The 13,408-nt window shown below is 38.8% G+C and overlaps 1 protein-coding gene across 23 annotated transcripts in view; it reads left to right on the top strand.

Annotated features, from left to right (window-relative positions):
• The window catches only part of nrxn1a (neurexin 1a), a 1,096,290-nt gene that overhangs the window by 694,290 nt on the left and 388,592 nt on the right, over positions 1–13,408 (top strand). The gene's annotated exons all lie outside the window — the stretch shown is intronic.

The raw sequence follows: 13,408 nt of genomic DNA, 5'->3' as shown, positions 1-13,408 counted from the left end.
TTGTAATGAACACCATTCTGATGTGCTTTACAGGAGTTATAGTAAAATTCGTTGTATCTGTTATTTAATGTAGACGTTACCAGATTATGAGTCAAACAGTAAACCACAGGCAAGGATTAAACTGACAACATCATACTTTACAGCAAAGGTCTGCAAAGTCAGTCTTGGAGGGCCATAGTAGCAGCAGGGTTTGTTGCAAACCTAACTTCTTAAAGAGAAGTCATCGATTACTGTTAAAGCTTTTATTGCTTCAACAACATTTTATTCTTTGTTTTAGTCGTCTTGCTTGTTAAGATTCCCCAACATTAATTGCCTATTTTAGTTGTAAACCGCTGCATTCTCTGTTTTTAGTTTTAATCAACAAGTCGCCGTCCGACTTTTTTTTTTTTTAATTTAGACGTGTGTATTCATCATGAACTGCTTGGTTTAAAAAAATATTTGGAAGGAAACTGAAGAGAAAAAAGCAAAGGACTGAGAATAACTAATTTACTTCAGAATACAAATCATTTGAACGATATCCTTGGAAAGGAAAACATTTGATGATACAAGATATGAGAATGACCTGACATGGTAGAATGAAAACACAAATAAGCCATAAAATTAAATAACATCTGTTATTGACAGGGATTGAATTCTAATTAAGCAGTCAGGTTGGAACAAAAACCTACAGCCACAACAGCTCTCCAGGACTGGTTTTGCAGACTTCTGCTTTACGGTCCAAAGCCATAGCCACTAGGGGGCGATGTAGTGTTTAGTACCAGTCATAGCCAGTAACCAGCCAAGGCACTTTGCAGGAAGGGTACAAGTAACTTACTCATGGTGACGCTGAGACACGTTGCCTGCCACAGTTAGGAGTCTGCCTAATCTGCAGCCGTAAACCTTTTGGCATGTTAGAACAACCTGATAACTGATGTGATAGTCGCTAAGAAGTTCTGCACTGAAATGCATGGCTGCTGGTTCATTCCCCATCCTTGACACATCTTGTCATTTAACTTACACGTGCTCCACTTACATAAACATTGCAGTGGGTAGCGATGCTGCCTCACAGTAAGGAGGCCTGGGTTTGCTTCCCTGGTCATCGCTGTGTGGAGTTTGCATGTTCTCCCCGTGTCTGTGTGGGTTTCCTCTGGGTACTCCGGTTTACTCCCACAATCCAAAGACATGCAGGTTAGGTGCATTGGCGATCCAAAATTGTCCCTAGTGTGTGCTTGGTGTGTGGGTGTGTGTGTGTGCCCTGCGGTGGGTTGGCACCCTGCCCGGGGTTTTCTCCTGCCTTGCGCCCTGTGTTCGCTGGGATTGGCTAAAGCAGACCCCCGTGACCCTATATTAGGATATAGCGGGTTGGACAATGACTGACTGACTGACTGTATATTGTATGTAGATCACTGGGAGAACATACAGGATTTCCTTGCAAGTGCTATGACCTTATAATTGGACTAAACTGGTTTGGACCGTGTATTGGATTGATAGTGGATTATTCTCACTATGTAAAGTGTAGTATACAATAAATATAGTGTAATGCTCTTGATGGCAAACAGATCCTTAGTAGTCAGAACAAGTTCTGTGATTAAGTAAAAGAAAATTGAAAGCACTCGCATCTTTCAAAGCAGTTATCCTGATCTCTTAACGTTACACCATGCCTACATTTTCTTGTTTATAAAAATAACATGCCACAATAACAATAAACAGAAAAACAAACTAAAACAAAAGGGCCATTTTGTCATTTAAATATCATTAACCTTACTTAAGAACTTTTTCATAATTTTGAAGATAAAATGCATTAAAGTAAGTGAGATTGGCTTCATATTGCAAGTTTATAATATGAACAATTTATGATATTCAGGTTGAGATGTAATGTAAATATGTGACAGTACAGTTGTAGTTCTAATAAATGCAATTACTTTTTATGGTGTGTCTGGCTTTCCCATGCCTAACTGTCCAACACTGTCCATGGTCACGCACATGCCCACAGAGCTAGTTTTGAGCTGTCGGTTATCCTAATATTTACATCTTTAGAATGTCAATAGAAAATCAAGAAATTCAAAACAGTTCACAGACACATTTTGAATGGGCATACCTACTTACACACATATCGGATACAGGATTCAAAGCCAAGATGCAGAATCCATTGAGCGGCTGAATAAACCTCTGTGGCACCGTGCTGCCCAGTAACAAACCAATAGCTCTAAACTGACTGCAGTTGTATGGATGGGACAGCCTTCCATTAAGGGCTGACGCCTGCCTTGCATCTCATGTGGCCGAGATTGAGAGTAGCCCCCCACAACCCTATAAATGGAATAATAAACAAATTTAGACCATGGGCAGATGGGTGGATGGATGTAAAACATTAAGGAATAAGGCAGACTGTAAAAAGTGGCATAAAGATTAATGCACAGTATTGTATTTTAATGTGACTTATGATAATGCTAATTATGAAAAAAAATAAAATCAAGATTTTACATTTATTTTTTTGAAATAACTAAGGAGCGATCGAAACTGACCACCAGGTGGAGCCAAATACTAAGTATAGTGCCACAAATGAGGGTTGGGGGATGATTTTATTCACAGAATTTTTTAGCTTCTGCACAGTGTCCTTTACATGAGCAATAAAGGACAGATATGTATACTTAATTAGCTAATTTTAATGACTCACTTTGTTTCTGTAAGAGCACATTTAAAAGTGTTTGCTACTGCCAGAATGTTTTTGAAACATTTCAAGCTGATTACCTTTTATTCTGTTTATATTTTTAATTCTTGCAGTTCTTTTTAACTAATAATAATAGTAATAATGATACCAGCATTGAATGCATGTAGTCTGTCTTAAACATCACTTAGGTGATATCTTCCCGAACTGAACAATTCCTAATTAATTTTAACCTGTATTCTATTAATGTGTTTCTAGTCATGATTTGAGGCTCCATATTCATCGCGTACAGATGAATTATTGGCCAGCACTGAAGCAGAGTCTTCTAGATTCTTGCATGTGTACACCAGAGACAGGAAATACATCAGTGCTCACAAAACAATGAGCGAGTGCCTGCCAAGAGAAGCATGATGAAGGCCATCAGAGTTAATTTTACATGTTTTCTTAGTCAGAGCTTGATCAGGGTCATTTCATACAAGTGATAGAGATGTCACTCTCATGATGCACAACGCTGCTTTTAAAGAGGAGCGGCACTGACGTGAAGCACGGTCATTTTAGTGCCTTGTGGACTGAAAGCAGCAAAAAAGGCTGAGGAGTACAAGATAAAGTCAGTTCAGTCTGGTCTTCTGTGATCTCATAAATGAAGACAGGCTCGACCTGGCGAGGTGCCTGATGAAAGGTCTTAAGTGACCACAATGCCGCTTGTTTTGCTGGCTGTGCAGTGGGATGCTCTCATGTGTATTTAGCCCTTTTATCACTGCCTGAGCCAGCATTTGAGGGGGGTAATGCTGACCTGTTAGAGGTGCCAATCTTCTGGAGCTTGGGTTAAGCTGTGGTCTCACCTGTCCTCTCAAGCTAGATGAAAGTCTTGGTAGCACTTTGTTAATATAAAAAAAAATTTGACGTGAACACCAGTATTCATCCAGTTGTGAAGGAGAAGCTATTTGTTTAAGGAAATACCATCACATTTGCAACAATTATATATTTGTTTCCAGAGCTGGACATGTGGGTAGGACATTGGCTTTTCCTGTGCATTTGAGTCCAGATAGCCCTGACTTGGAAGCTTGCACCAGTTCATCTAGGACCTCAGCAAAAAAAAAATATTTTTTTTACTCTGGCCATATGAACACAATACACCATTTATCTGTAGTGACATGCCAATTAAAAGGCAGTGGCATCAGAAAAAAAGACAAAGAGTGTCATCAGGAGGCACCAGTATGACTTCCATTGGATACCTAAAAGGACTCCCTGTGGTGAGCAATGTCAGATTTGATCCTGCTTGATCCAGAATGAATTGCATTTATTTGACAACACATATTACAGCAGTATGTAGGCTGCCCTCTGAGCAGACAGACACACCCTGTTTTAATTAATTTAGTTTTATATATATATATATATGTATGTATGTATAATTTACACATACACAGAGTGCTGTGTGTGTTCCCCTCATACCACCAAAGCAGCTCTGACCCATCGAGGCATGGACTTCACAAGTACTCTGAAGGTGGTACCTGCAATAGAGACGCTAGCAGCAGATCCTTAAGTCCTGTAAATTGCAAGGTAGGGCTTCCTGGGATCAGACCTGTTTTTCCAGCATATCCCACAGATATCCAATTGGAATGAGAGTTTGGGAATTTGGAGGCCAGATCAATAGCTTGAACTCTGTATCATGTTCCTCAAACATTCCTGAACAATTTTTGCAGTGTTGCTAGTTGCATTATCCTGCTAAAAGAGGCCACTGCCTTTGGGGAATACTGCTGCCGTTAAAGGGTGTTACATGGCCTGCAACAATCTTCAGATAGGCAGTACATAACAAAGTAACATGCACAGGAATGGCAGGACCTCCGGTTTTCTGGCAGAACTTTGCCCAGAGCATCACACTACTTCCACTTGCTTGCCTTCTTCTCACAGATAAACAACACACATGCACCTGGCCATCCATGTGATTCAAAAGCAAATGTCATTCATCAAACCAGGCCACCTTGTTGCATTGCTTCATGGACCAGTTTTGATTCTCACATGCCCATTGTAGGCGCTTCAGCCGTGGATAGGGGTCGGCATGGGCACTCCAACTGGTCTGCGGCTATTGCAGCTTGCACTATCGGATTGACTGTGTGTTCTGACACCTTTTTCTCATGGTCAGAATTGAGTTCTTTAGCAGTATGTGCTACAATAGCTCTTCATTGTGATCAGACTTGATGGTCTATCCTTTACTCCCCACACGCACTAATGAGCCTTGGGCACCCATGACCCTGTTGCCAGTTCACCGGTTGCCCTTTCTTGGATCATCTATATTTTATATGGTGTCTTTATGTTTTTAGCTATCTGTTTAACTATACAATTCTAATCCTCTAAGTGTAAAGACTTCTCACTGGGTCACACTTTATTTCAATGCAAGATTTCATATTACTTCAAGGTAAATTCACTTTTAGCTTTACATTCCATATCCAAATGTTTAATTACTTCTCAGTGGCTGTTATTAAGATGACCCCACCACCCCACCGATTAAGCCATAGTAAAACCCTCCAGTGACAGATATAAAGGTTACATTTGCATTCCCCTTGATCTCTTATGTGATTCCACTTTGCTATGCAGTTACTTTTGTGACATATGACGCTTTAATCACAAGATGTTACACCCTCTTCTTCTTCTTTTGGCTGCTTCCATTAGGGGCTGCCACAGCAGATCATCTTCTTCCATATCTTTCTGTCCTGTGCATCTTGTTCTGTTGCACCCATCACCTGCATGTCCTCTCTCACCACATCCATAAACCTTCGCTTAGGCCTTCCTCTTTTTCTCTTCCCTGACAGCTCTATCCTTAGCATCCTTCTCATTCAAAGTTCAACTAATGTTGTTTAATTTCTTATGGGTAACACCAGCTAACAAACCCCCTTTACTCAGTGATTTTTAAGAGACACACTAAGAGAGTCTGATGTGTAATACAAAGCCTTTATAGTTGAAGTTGCCAATTGTCACAGGTTAGTATTTCACATTGGAGTTGTTGGCTACTCTAAAATGATCATCTGGCACATGCATTTTGAACCTCAAGTGTGTTAATATTTCAATATTTTCTTTTTATTCCATTTTATTGTCAAGGAATGTCATAGAGTGTTGAGTCTTGGCAGCATCAAGATGTTATTCTGTCACAGAGCGTTCTCATACACACCAGACCAATTTAAACAAAACAGTAATAGCAGATTACAGGAACACTGGGAAAACTTGCAGACACCTTGCAGGTAGAGGCTAGGCAGCGCTTCCAGCACTGTGTGGCAGCTACATTAACACTATGCCACAATAACCTTACAAAATATTGGAATAAGTGGTCTAATGGATGAAAGTAAATGAAATGCTGCATATAATTGTTCATTCATTTTCCAAATCATTTATTCTAATAGAATATCAAGAGGACAGAGGCTGGCCTGACAGGACTGAATGCAAAGGCCTGGGCAAGACACCAGTTTATCACAGCATGTAATTGCACATACTGTTTTGTTTTTTTTTTTGACATGGAAAAAGAAATAAAAAACAGGAAAAAATGCAGAGAATCTGCCAATCAGGCGGTGAGCAGAGAGGGAATTAAATGTGTACACCTGAAGCTTTGAGATAGTGATGTTAAGCACTGTACTACCAAATAACCACTCAAAATAATTTATTGAACAGAAAGATAGGTAAATAAAAAAGCAACCATTGTGATATTTATTTTTTGAACATACATAACTTAATACAACACCCAATTAATTAACTTCAGGGTTACAGTGGCCTACAACGGCTGGAAATAGCTTCAGACAGGACACAAGCCCATCCCTGGGCTTACTCTCACACACATCAACTTACTCACACTTTGCCAATATGGAACTGCCAGTCAGCCTAACCAGCATTTCTGTTGGGATGTGGAAGGATGATGACCAGGCAGTGGCTTTCAAACCTAGGAAACTGAACCTTTAAAGTAACAGCACAACACACTGTAAAATTTGTCAGATTTGCCCATTCCAGTGCAGATTTATGGGGCGAGGAGTCCATAGCATAGACAGAAATAGCAATGTTGAAAATGCCAGCCACCTTTCTTCATTCACACTAGGCCAATGGATGGACTCTGATCAACATAATCTACATGTCATTAAATGTGAGAGTAAATCTGTCAAGAAATAGGGAGAACGTGCAAACATCAGACAGACTGAGCTAGGTCTTGAAATCCACACTGCACTATCTACTGTGGCAACTGTGGTGCCCACAATACAGCCGCAGAAACAATGTTCTTCCGGTAAAACTGGTAAAACAAAAAAATCAGTATAACATAAGGACAAGTGATAAATAAACCAGACACTGCTTCTACTTTCAGCTCTCTTTCCTTTAATGGCTGTCTTGATATTCTTACACAACGGCATCTAGAAACCTATTGTCAGAGAAAACAAGCCCAAAAGCAAAAGTCAAAATATTTATATGCTTTTTTCTTTGGTTTTAAAAAGATCAATGTTCCCATTTTGTCCACGAACCTTATCCATTATTGTGCCATCCATCAAGGCAAAATAACAATTTGTTTCAATGTATTGATTGTGGAGGCAGTTTTGCACGGCATGTTTGTTGTCCCACAGGTTAAATAAATACTCTTCGCCTTGGAGGTTGCTGGAATTTTTCATATGCACATTGGGCCGTTGTACCTGAGGCAAGAACTCGGTGTGTGAGTTGTATATTGGACTACATTTTGTGCCTGCCTCAATGACATGATAGTTTCTTGATTTGATGACTTTCTAGTTGTGGAAAAATACTAGAGACTTTGTTGCCCTTGCATTAGGTGTATGAAAACATTTTGGTCTTTTTATCTGTTAGACTTAAGGACATGTGCTTTCCTATAAGCACTCCTCATACTTTAATCTATACTTAGATTAGATACCGCATGGCCAGATCAATAGTAAGCGCTGATGTTTCAAATACATTCAAATGGCTTTACTCATATTAAATATTGCACCAATAAAGATCAGCCTATAACTTCTGTCATTGAATGGGCAATGTGTGCTGCTCGGATTAACCAGATACATTTTGCATGTAGACCACACATAATCTTTCTGTTGTTCTCCTACAGAATTTAATATTAGGAAACTTTAATTGATGTTTAAAAAAAAACCTTCCTCTGGGCAAAATAAAAAAATATAGTAATGCAGGGAAATCAAATCATCATTATATAGTCTATTGTTCTGTTTAGCCAATAGTTTGTGTTTTAAAGTCACCCTTTCTGAAGTCTTCTTATGACTGATAAAACATGAAACATCTTCAGTTGCCACTGACTGCTTTCTGCATCTTGTTTGTTCTCATGCACTCCCGAGTTACAGTATATCTATCTCATTTGATAGTTAAAGGAACACATTTAATATTTTAATACAAATGTAGAAATATGTCTTAAATAATAATAATTTATAAGAGAGGCTGATGCATAAGTGTAGGTGCAAATCCTCATTCAGCTTGTCACTGAATATAGGCTGAGGCAGTTTCCCAATATAATACAGTAATGGTCAAGTACATAACTGTACAATATGACCTTACATTAGTCTGTCTATCCATTATTAAACATGGTGAATACAGTTCAGGACATAAAATGAGAAATTAGTAACTTTTCTTACAATATAAACAAAGTGTTTCTATTGTAACTGTGCACTAATTTAAGATATGAGATATACGAATGGGTGACATGCTGGTGCAGGTCTTATCATGAGCCAAGTGTCCTGCGTTGAATACTGTGTGTGCTTGATGGCTTTCTGTATGTAGTTTGCCCTTTCTTTCAGTCTTTGCGTGTGTGTGTGTGTATTTTAGGTGCTCTGGATTTCTTCTCATGCCACAAAGAGGTGCTTGTTAGGTTAGTTGAGAATTCTAAATTGGCCCCATATAGGTCTGTATATGAGTGGTGGACTGTTTGTCCCTGAATGGGATTAAGCAGGTTTGAGAGTGTTATGCCCTCCACTAAACATTACATTCTCTTTTAATCCCCCTCATCCAAGCCGATATAGTCCATATGAGAGTGAGAGAAAGGCAAATTCTATCCAGGGAGTATTGGGTGTAATGCAGGAAACAGCCTTGTTAGGGATAAGGAGTATAGAGCATACATCTGCACTTACTGTACTTGCAAACTCTGCAATGCCCCCCATATGCAGAGAGAGGACTTAACTAGTAGGTCTTGTAGGTTTTTATGGCTGGGTCATTACTATTTCACAGCTCTTGAAAATCACAGACAGATAGTGTATGTGTGCAGTGAACATGATCCGCCTGTGCTGGTGTTCAGTATATCCTTCTGGGTGGACTCAAGTTTGTCTCCTGCATCTGATTGGTGACTCTGATATAGCTGTTTGTAATTAAGAGCTGCAATGGACTTACCACCATGACGGTACTGGGATAGGTCCCTCTGGTTCCCCACAATCATGAAATTAAGTATACAGGTTCAGCAATAGATAAATGCTTTGAAAAGTAGAGAAACATTTTTTGTGGCTATAAAAGTTAATTGTAATTTACCCTTATCATGTTCTCTACCTCTCATCTTATATATTATTACTGTTATAAAAACTCCTCCTACTTCAAAAAGTACATCGTGTATACACAGTATATACCATACAGTATGTGTATGTATTTGCCAGAGTCTCCAAAGCATATCCATCCATCCATCCATTATCCAACCCACTATATCCTAACTACAGGGTCACAGAGGTCTGCTGGAGCCAATCAAAGCATATGCTGTCTTTCAAATATTATACATTTTCAAATTATATTTTCATTATTATTATTGTACTGTACTTGCATAATTTGAATTAATCATTTGAACATTAAAACAATCAATTTATAGTTTTAAATGTTACGGAGCAGAGCCCAGTGGTTAGTGTTGATGCCTCACTGCTCCTGAAGCCCAGGTTCTGTCTCCAAATCTGCTACCTATCTGTGTGAAACCTGCACATATTTCAGGTTATTTTGTTTTATATTTTGTTGTGAATATGTGTTACATATTCAGTTGTTTTGTGGGTTTTTGAAAACTAAAGATGTTCAGGTTCTTTACATTTGCAACCCAGAGGTTTTTTGCCTGATGGGCATGAGTGCGCCTTGGATGGACTGGTGTTTCCTGCGTGACATGATCCTTTCTTGTCCTTTATACTCTGTTGTTTGATTCTGTCTCCTCTCAACACTGTAATGAAAAACATAACTTCAGAAAAAGAATAAATAAATATTATATACAGGCAGTTGTTTAAAACAAATCTGTAAGGTATGTTTCAAAAGCCACAAACAAGCTTGCATTTCAGAATCAGTTGAAACTTCATGGCATGCCTTTACGATGTAAAATCACAAGACATGATGAATTAAGTTCTCCATGTGAAACAAGCAGATTCTGCTTGTGGTCTTTCATTTTCCTCTAATAGTACAGTAATGATGTTGAGGTAAATTATTAAATACCTGATGCATGTAATACCTTTGGTGTGGAGACTGTTTTTTTGGGTTTTTTTTGTAGTCAATAGACATCTTGTTTTATTGATAGGTGAATCTGAATTAACTCACTATGAACATAGTATGCTTGAGAGACAAGAGGAACAAGTGTGTTTGTTATCTGTTATCCCAATTATCTCATCTGATACTCCTGAGTGATTGTGGATGTGTACGCATACATGTGCCTGACATCAGGCTGGCATCTCACGTGATGCCATATGTCCAGGCTCACGGGAGAAACTCAGACTCCTAAGAACACTGTGCGGGAAAAAGTGGCTGTAGAAAATTAATTGATGGGTGCAACATTATTTTAAATTAGTTTGCTTGTTTGACAATGATTAAAAATCACATTGCAGTATGCAAAACAGGCAAACACCGCTTTTACAAACTACAATGAACATTTATGGACGTTTTACATGTATTGATTCAGGGAGTTTAATTTTTTGCAATATTATTGGTCTACAGACAGTTCAGTAGTTCAGCAACATACCATGTCAGACCAGAAAAGATGGTAGCCCCCTTAGGTAACCTTCTACATTTGATAACCTGAATGTTCAATGCCTTTATACCTTTTGCTCAAGCAATTCTTTGTGTTAATCTAAGATGAGGTTTAGATACAGTGGCTTTTCATTACAAAGTGCAGGAGACATCTACTCTAGATTGATTATCTAATACAGATCTATTCACATTATAACAACCATTTTCAACAGTAAATCAGTAATCTAATTTTTAATCTAATTTCACACATAATACAAAAACTTTAATTCAAAAATATGTGGCAATTATGGTTTGAATACTGGGATCTATGTAACTCTTGTGTAAAGATAACAATTTGATGGTTGGTCTCGTTTATAATTTCTAAGTAAGGACGGTTTACAACAGATCAATTTAAATTGCATATAAGACATTATGGCAAGGGTCATCATCAAACACTTGGGATCAGAAACATCCAGGTGCTGTCATTTGCATACTTTACCCTGCACCTGCCATTTGCAGAATAAGACAATGATTGTACAGTGCTAAGTGCTTCATACAAAAAAGTTATTAAGATGAATCAAGAGGTAAGGTTAGTAAAACATTACATCAAAAATCAGTTTGAATTGTATGCTAAGTATTTACAGGCGGGAAGTATCAGAATAATCTTGAGTCTGTTTTATTGCTGTTTAGAAAATAAATACACATGCAGATAATATATGAGTATGCATTTGTATGTTTATATACTGTATGTATAGTATACGTTTTATATGTGTAATATCTATATATATTTGTATATACAGTACATCTGTTTTAAGGCTTTTAACCAGAAATCAAACACAATTATGCATTAAAGTAAGTGTTTCATGAACAAGTTTCAAGACTTGAGGGTGCTAGTAAAGTGGTACACTGGATAAAAATCTGTATCATTTTTGTTTTACAGAAGACCAATGTTTCAAATTAATCCTTCCATTTTCAACACCTACTCGTTTCATGTTTAAAAAATAGTCACACTTAAAGTGCTTTTTTAGACTGTCAGAGTGCTTTACATAGACAGGGGGAGCCACTTCAACCACCACCAATATGCAGCATCCACTTGGATGATGCAACGGCAGCCATTAGCCATTAGGTGTTGAAGGGGTGAGAGCAATACTGTAGTTAGCCAATTAGAGGCAAGAAGATGATTAGGAGCCAGAAAGGACAAGGCCACGATGGGCAGTTTAGCCAGGACATTGGGTTACACCCTACTATTTTCAAAGTATACCCAAGGATCTTTAGCCCCTGGTCAGAGGCATTCAGCACCTGATCTTTGGGAACCCAAACACGCAATGACTCTCGTTGTGCTTTCTGACGTGCTTAAATGACTGGGCAAAAACCTAATCCCCCTTTTGACTTTGAGAGAAATAAATTGGGACCCCCCAAACATTTCCACCTAATATACCTGTAGGACTAATAGCATTATCAGAGGGGGCTAAAACCCCAATAAGTGCTAAAGCTAGCAACACCCTTAGTCAGGACCTCGGTTTTACATCTTATCCGAAGGATGGCACTGTTTTAATAGCACAGTGTCCCTGTTTCTGCTCTGGAGCATTGAGATCAACTACAGGCCACAGGGTAATCGCCCCTGATGGTTTAGCCAACACTTCTTCAGTAGCAACCCAAGCTTTCTGTCTAGTTGGTGTCCCATTCACGTACTGGCCAGCTCCAAACATGCTTAGCTTCAGAAGTGTAGCAGTGTAAGTGGTATGGCTGCTCACAGGGACTCATAGCCTCATTTAGCCAGTAAATTAACTCAGTGTGGGTCTGGTGATAGACAGCTGCCCAGTGCCTTCTTCCATTGTATGATGTTCCCATTAAAACAGTAATGAAAAGTCAGACTCAACCCTGCGCTGATTGTGAATCTTTCATACAGGACACTTGCATATATCCATTATTGGGCCAGCTTTAAGTTTCTGTACATTCATCCAGCCATCCATCCACCCACCCATTTTATGAATTTGCTTATTTAAGTTTGTATTGTCCCGCTGACACCCAGGGTACTAAGCAGAAAGCAAACCTGGGCTGGGCACCAATCCAACACAGGTAATTCATTTAAAATTAAATGCGGGAAAAAGCAGTACTAGCCTCAGATTGACTTTGAACCCAAGTCTTTTCCACTGTACAAACAACTGTACTGCAATGCTTGGCAGCTTACCAAAAAACAGTTTAATATAGTGACTTTTCTGATGCACATATTCATTACGTATGTCTAATAAACTGAAAGTAAACCAGTCATTTGAAACGTCAAGATGTTACTTTATACTCCATGAAGGTTAACATTAAATAGCCATCTGTCTTAAACCCACTTTTTCAGTAATGGGTACAAGGCAGTAACCAACAGGATGCCGTAAAATATTTTATTAAAAATCATTCCAAAGAAAGTCTTTCTTTTAATTTCAATCATTATTCTTGTTAAGGTAAAGAATTTTTAAAAATCTGTCAGAATATTTGTTTTTACGAAAGCTTTTTTGTACTTTTCTGGGCACCTCCAGGTTGCATGCGTAGTGTACATTTAGAAGAATCTACGGTATACTAAAACAAAAAGCTAAACGGTGCCCAGAATTATCGCACCATCCATGGCGAGTTCAGGATTGAGGTCTGCATCCCTCATCCCTGAACTGGGTTAACCGACCTCGATATTGGTCGATGGATGCTCCTCTGCCTGCCGTGCGATGGACTGCCTCGGTCCTTAAGCTCGACAAAAGGCTCCGCCTCCTCGCGATGTCGATTTGGTTGATGCGGGTTTTGGAAAACGGAAGGATGCTTGGAAACAGCAAAAGGTGCACCTTTAGAATT

This window comes from Polypterus senegalus, chromosome 16, assembly GCF_016835505.1.
Source record: "Polypterus senegalus isolate Bchr_013 chromosome 16, ASM1683550v1, whole genome shotgun sequence".
Classification (NCBI taxonomy): domain Eukaryota; kingdom Metazoa; phylum Chordata; class Cladistia; order Polypteriformes; family Polypteridae; genus Polypterus; species Polypterus senegalus.
This window is presented reverse-complemented; position numbering and strand designations above follow the sequence as displayed.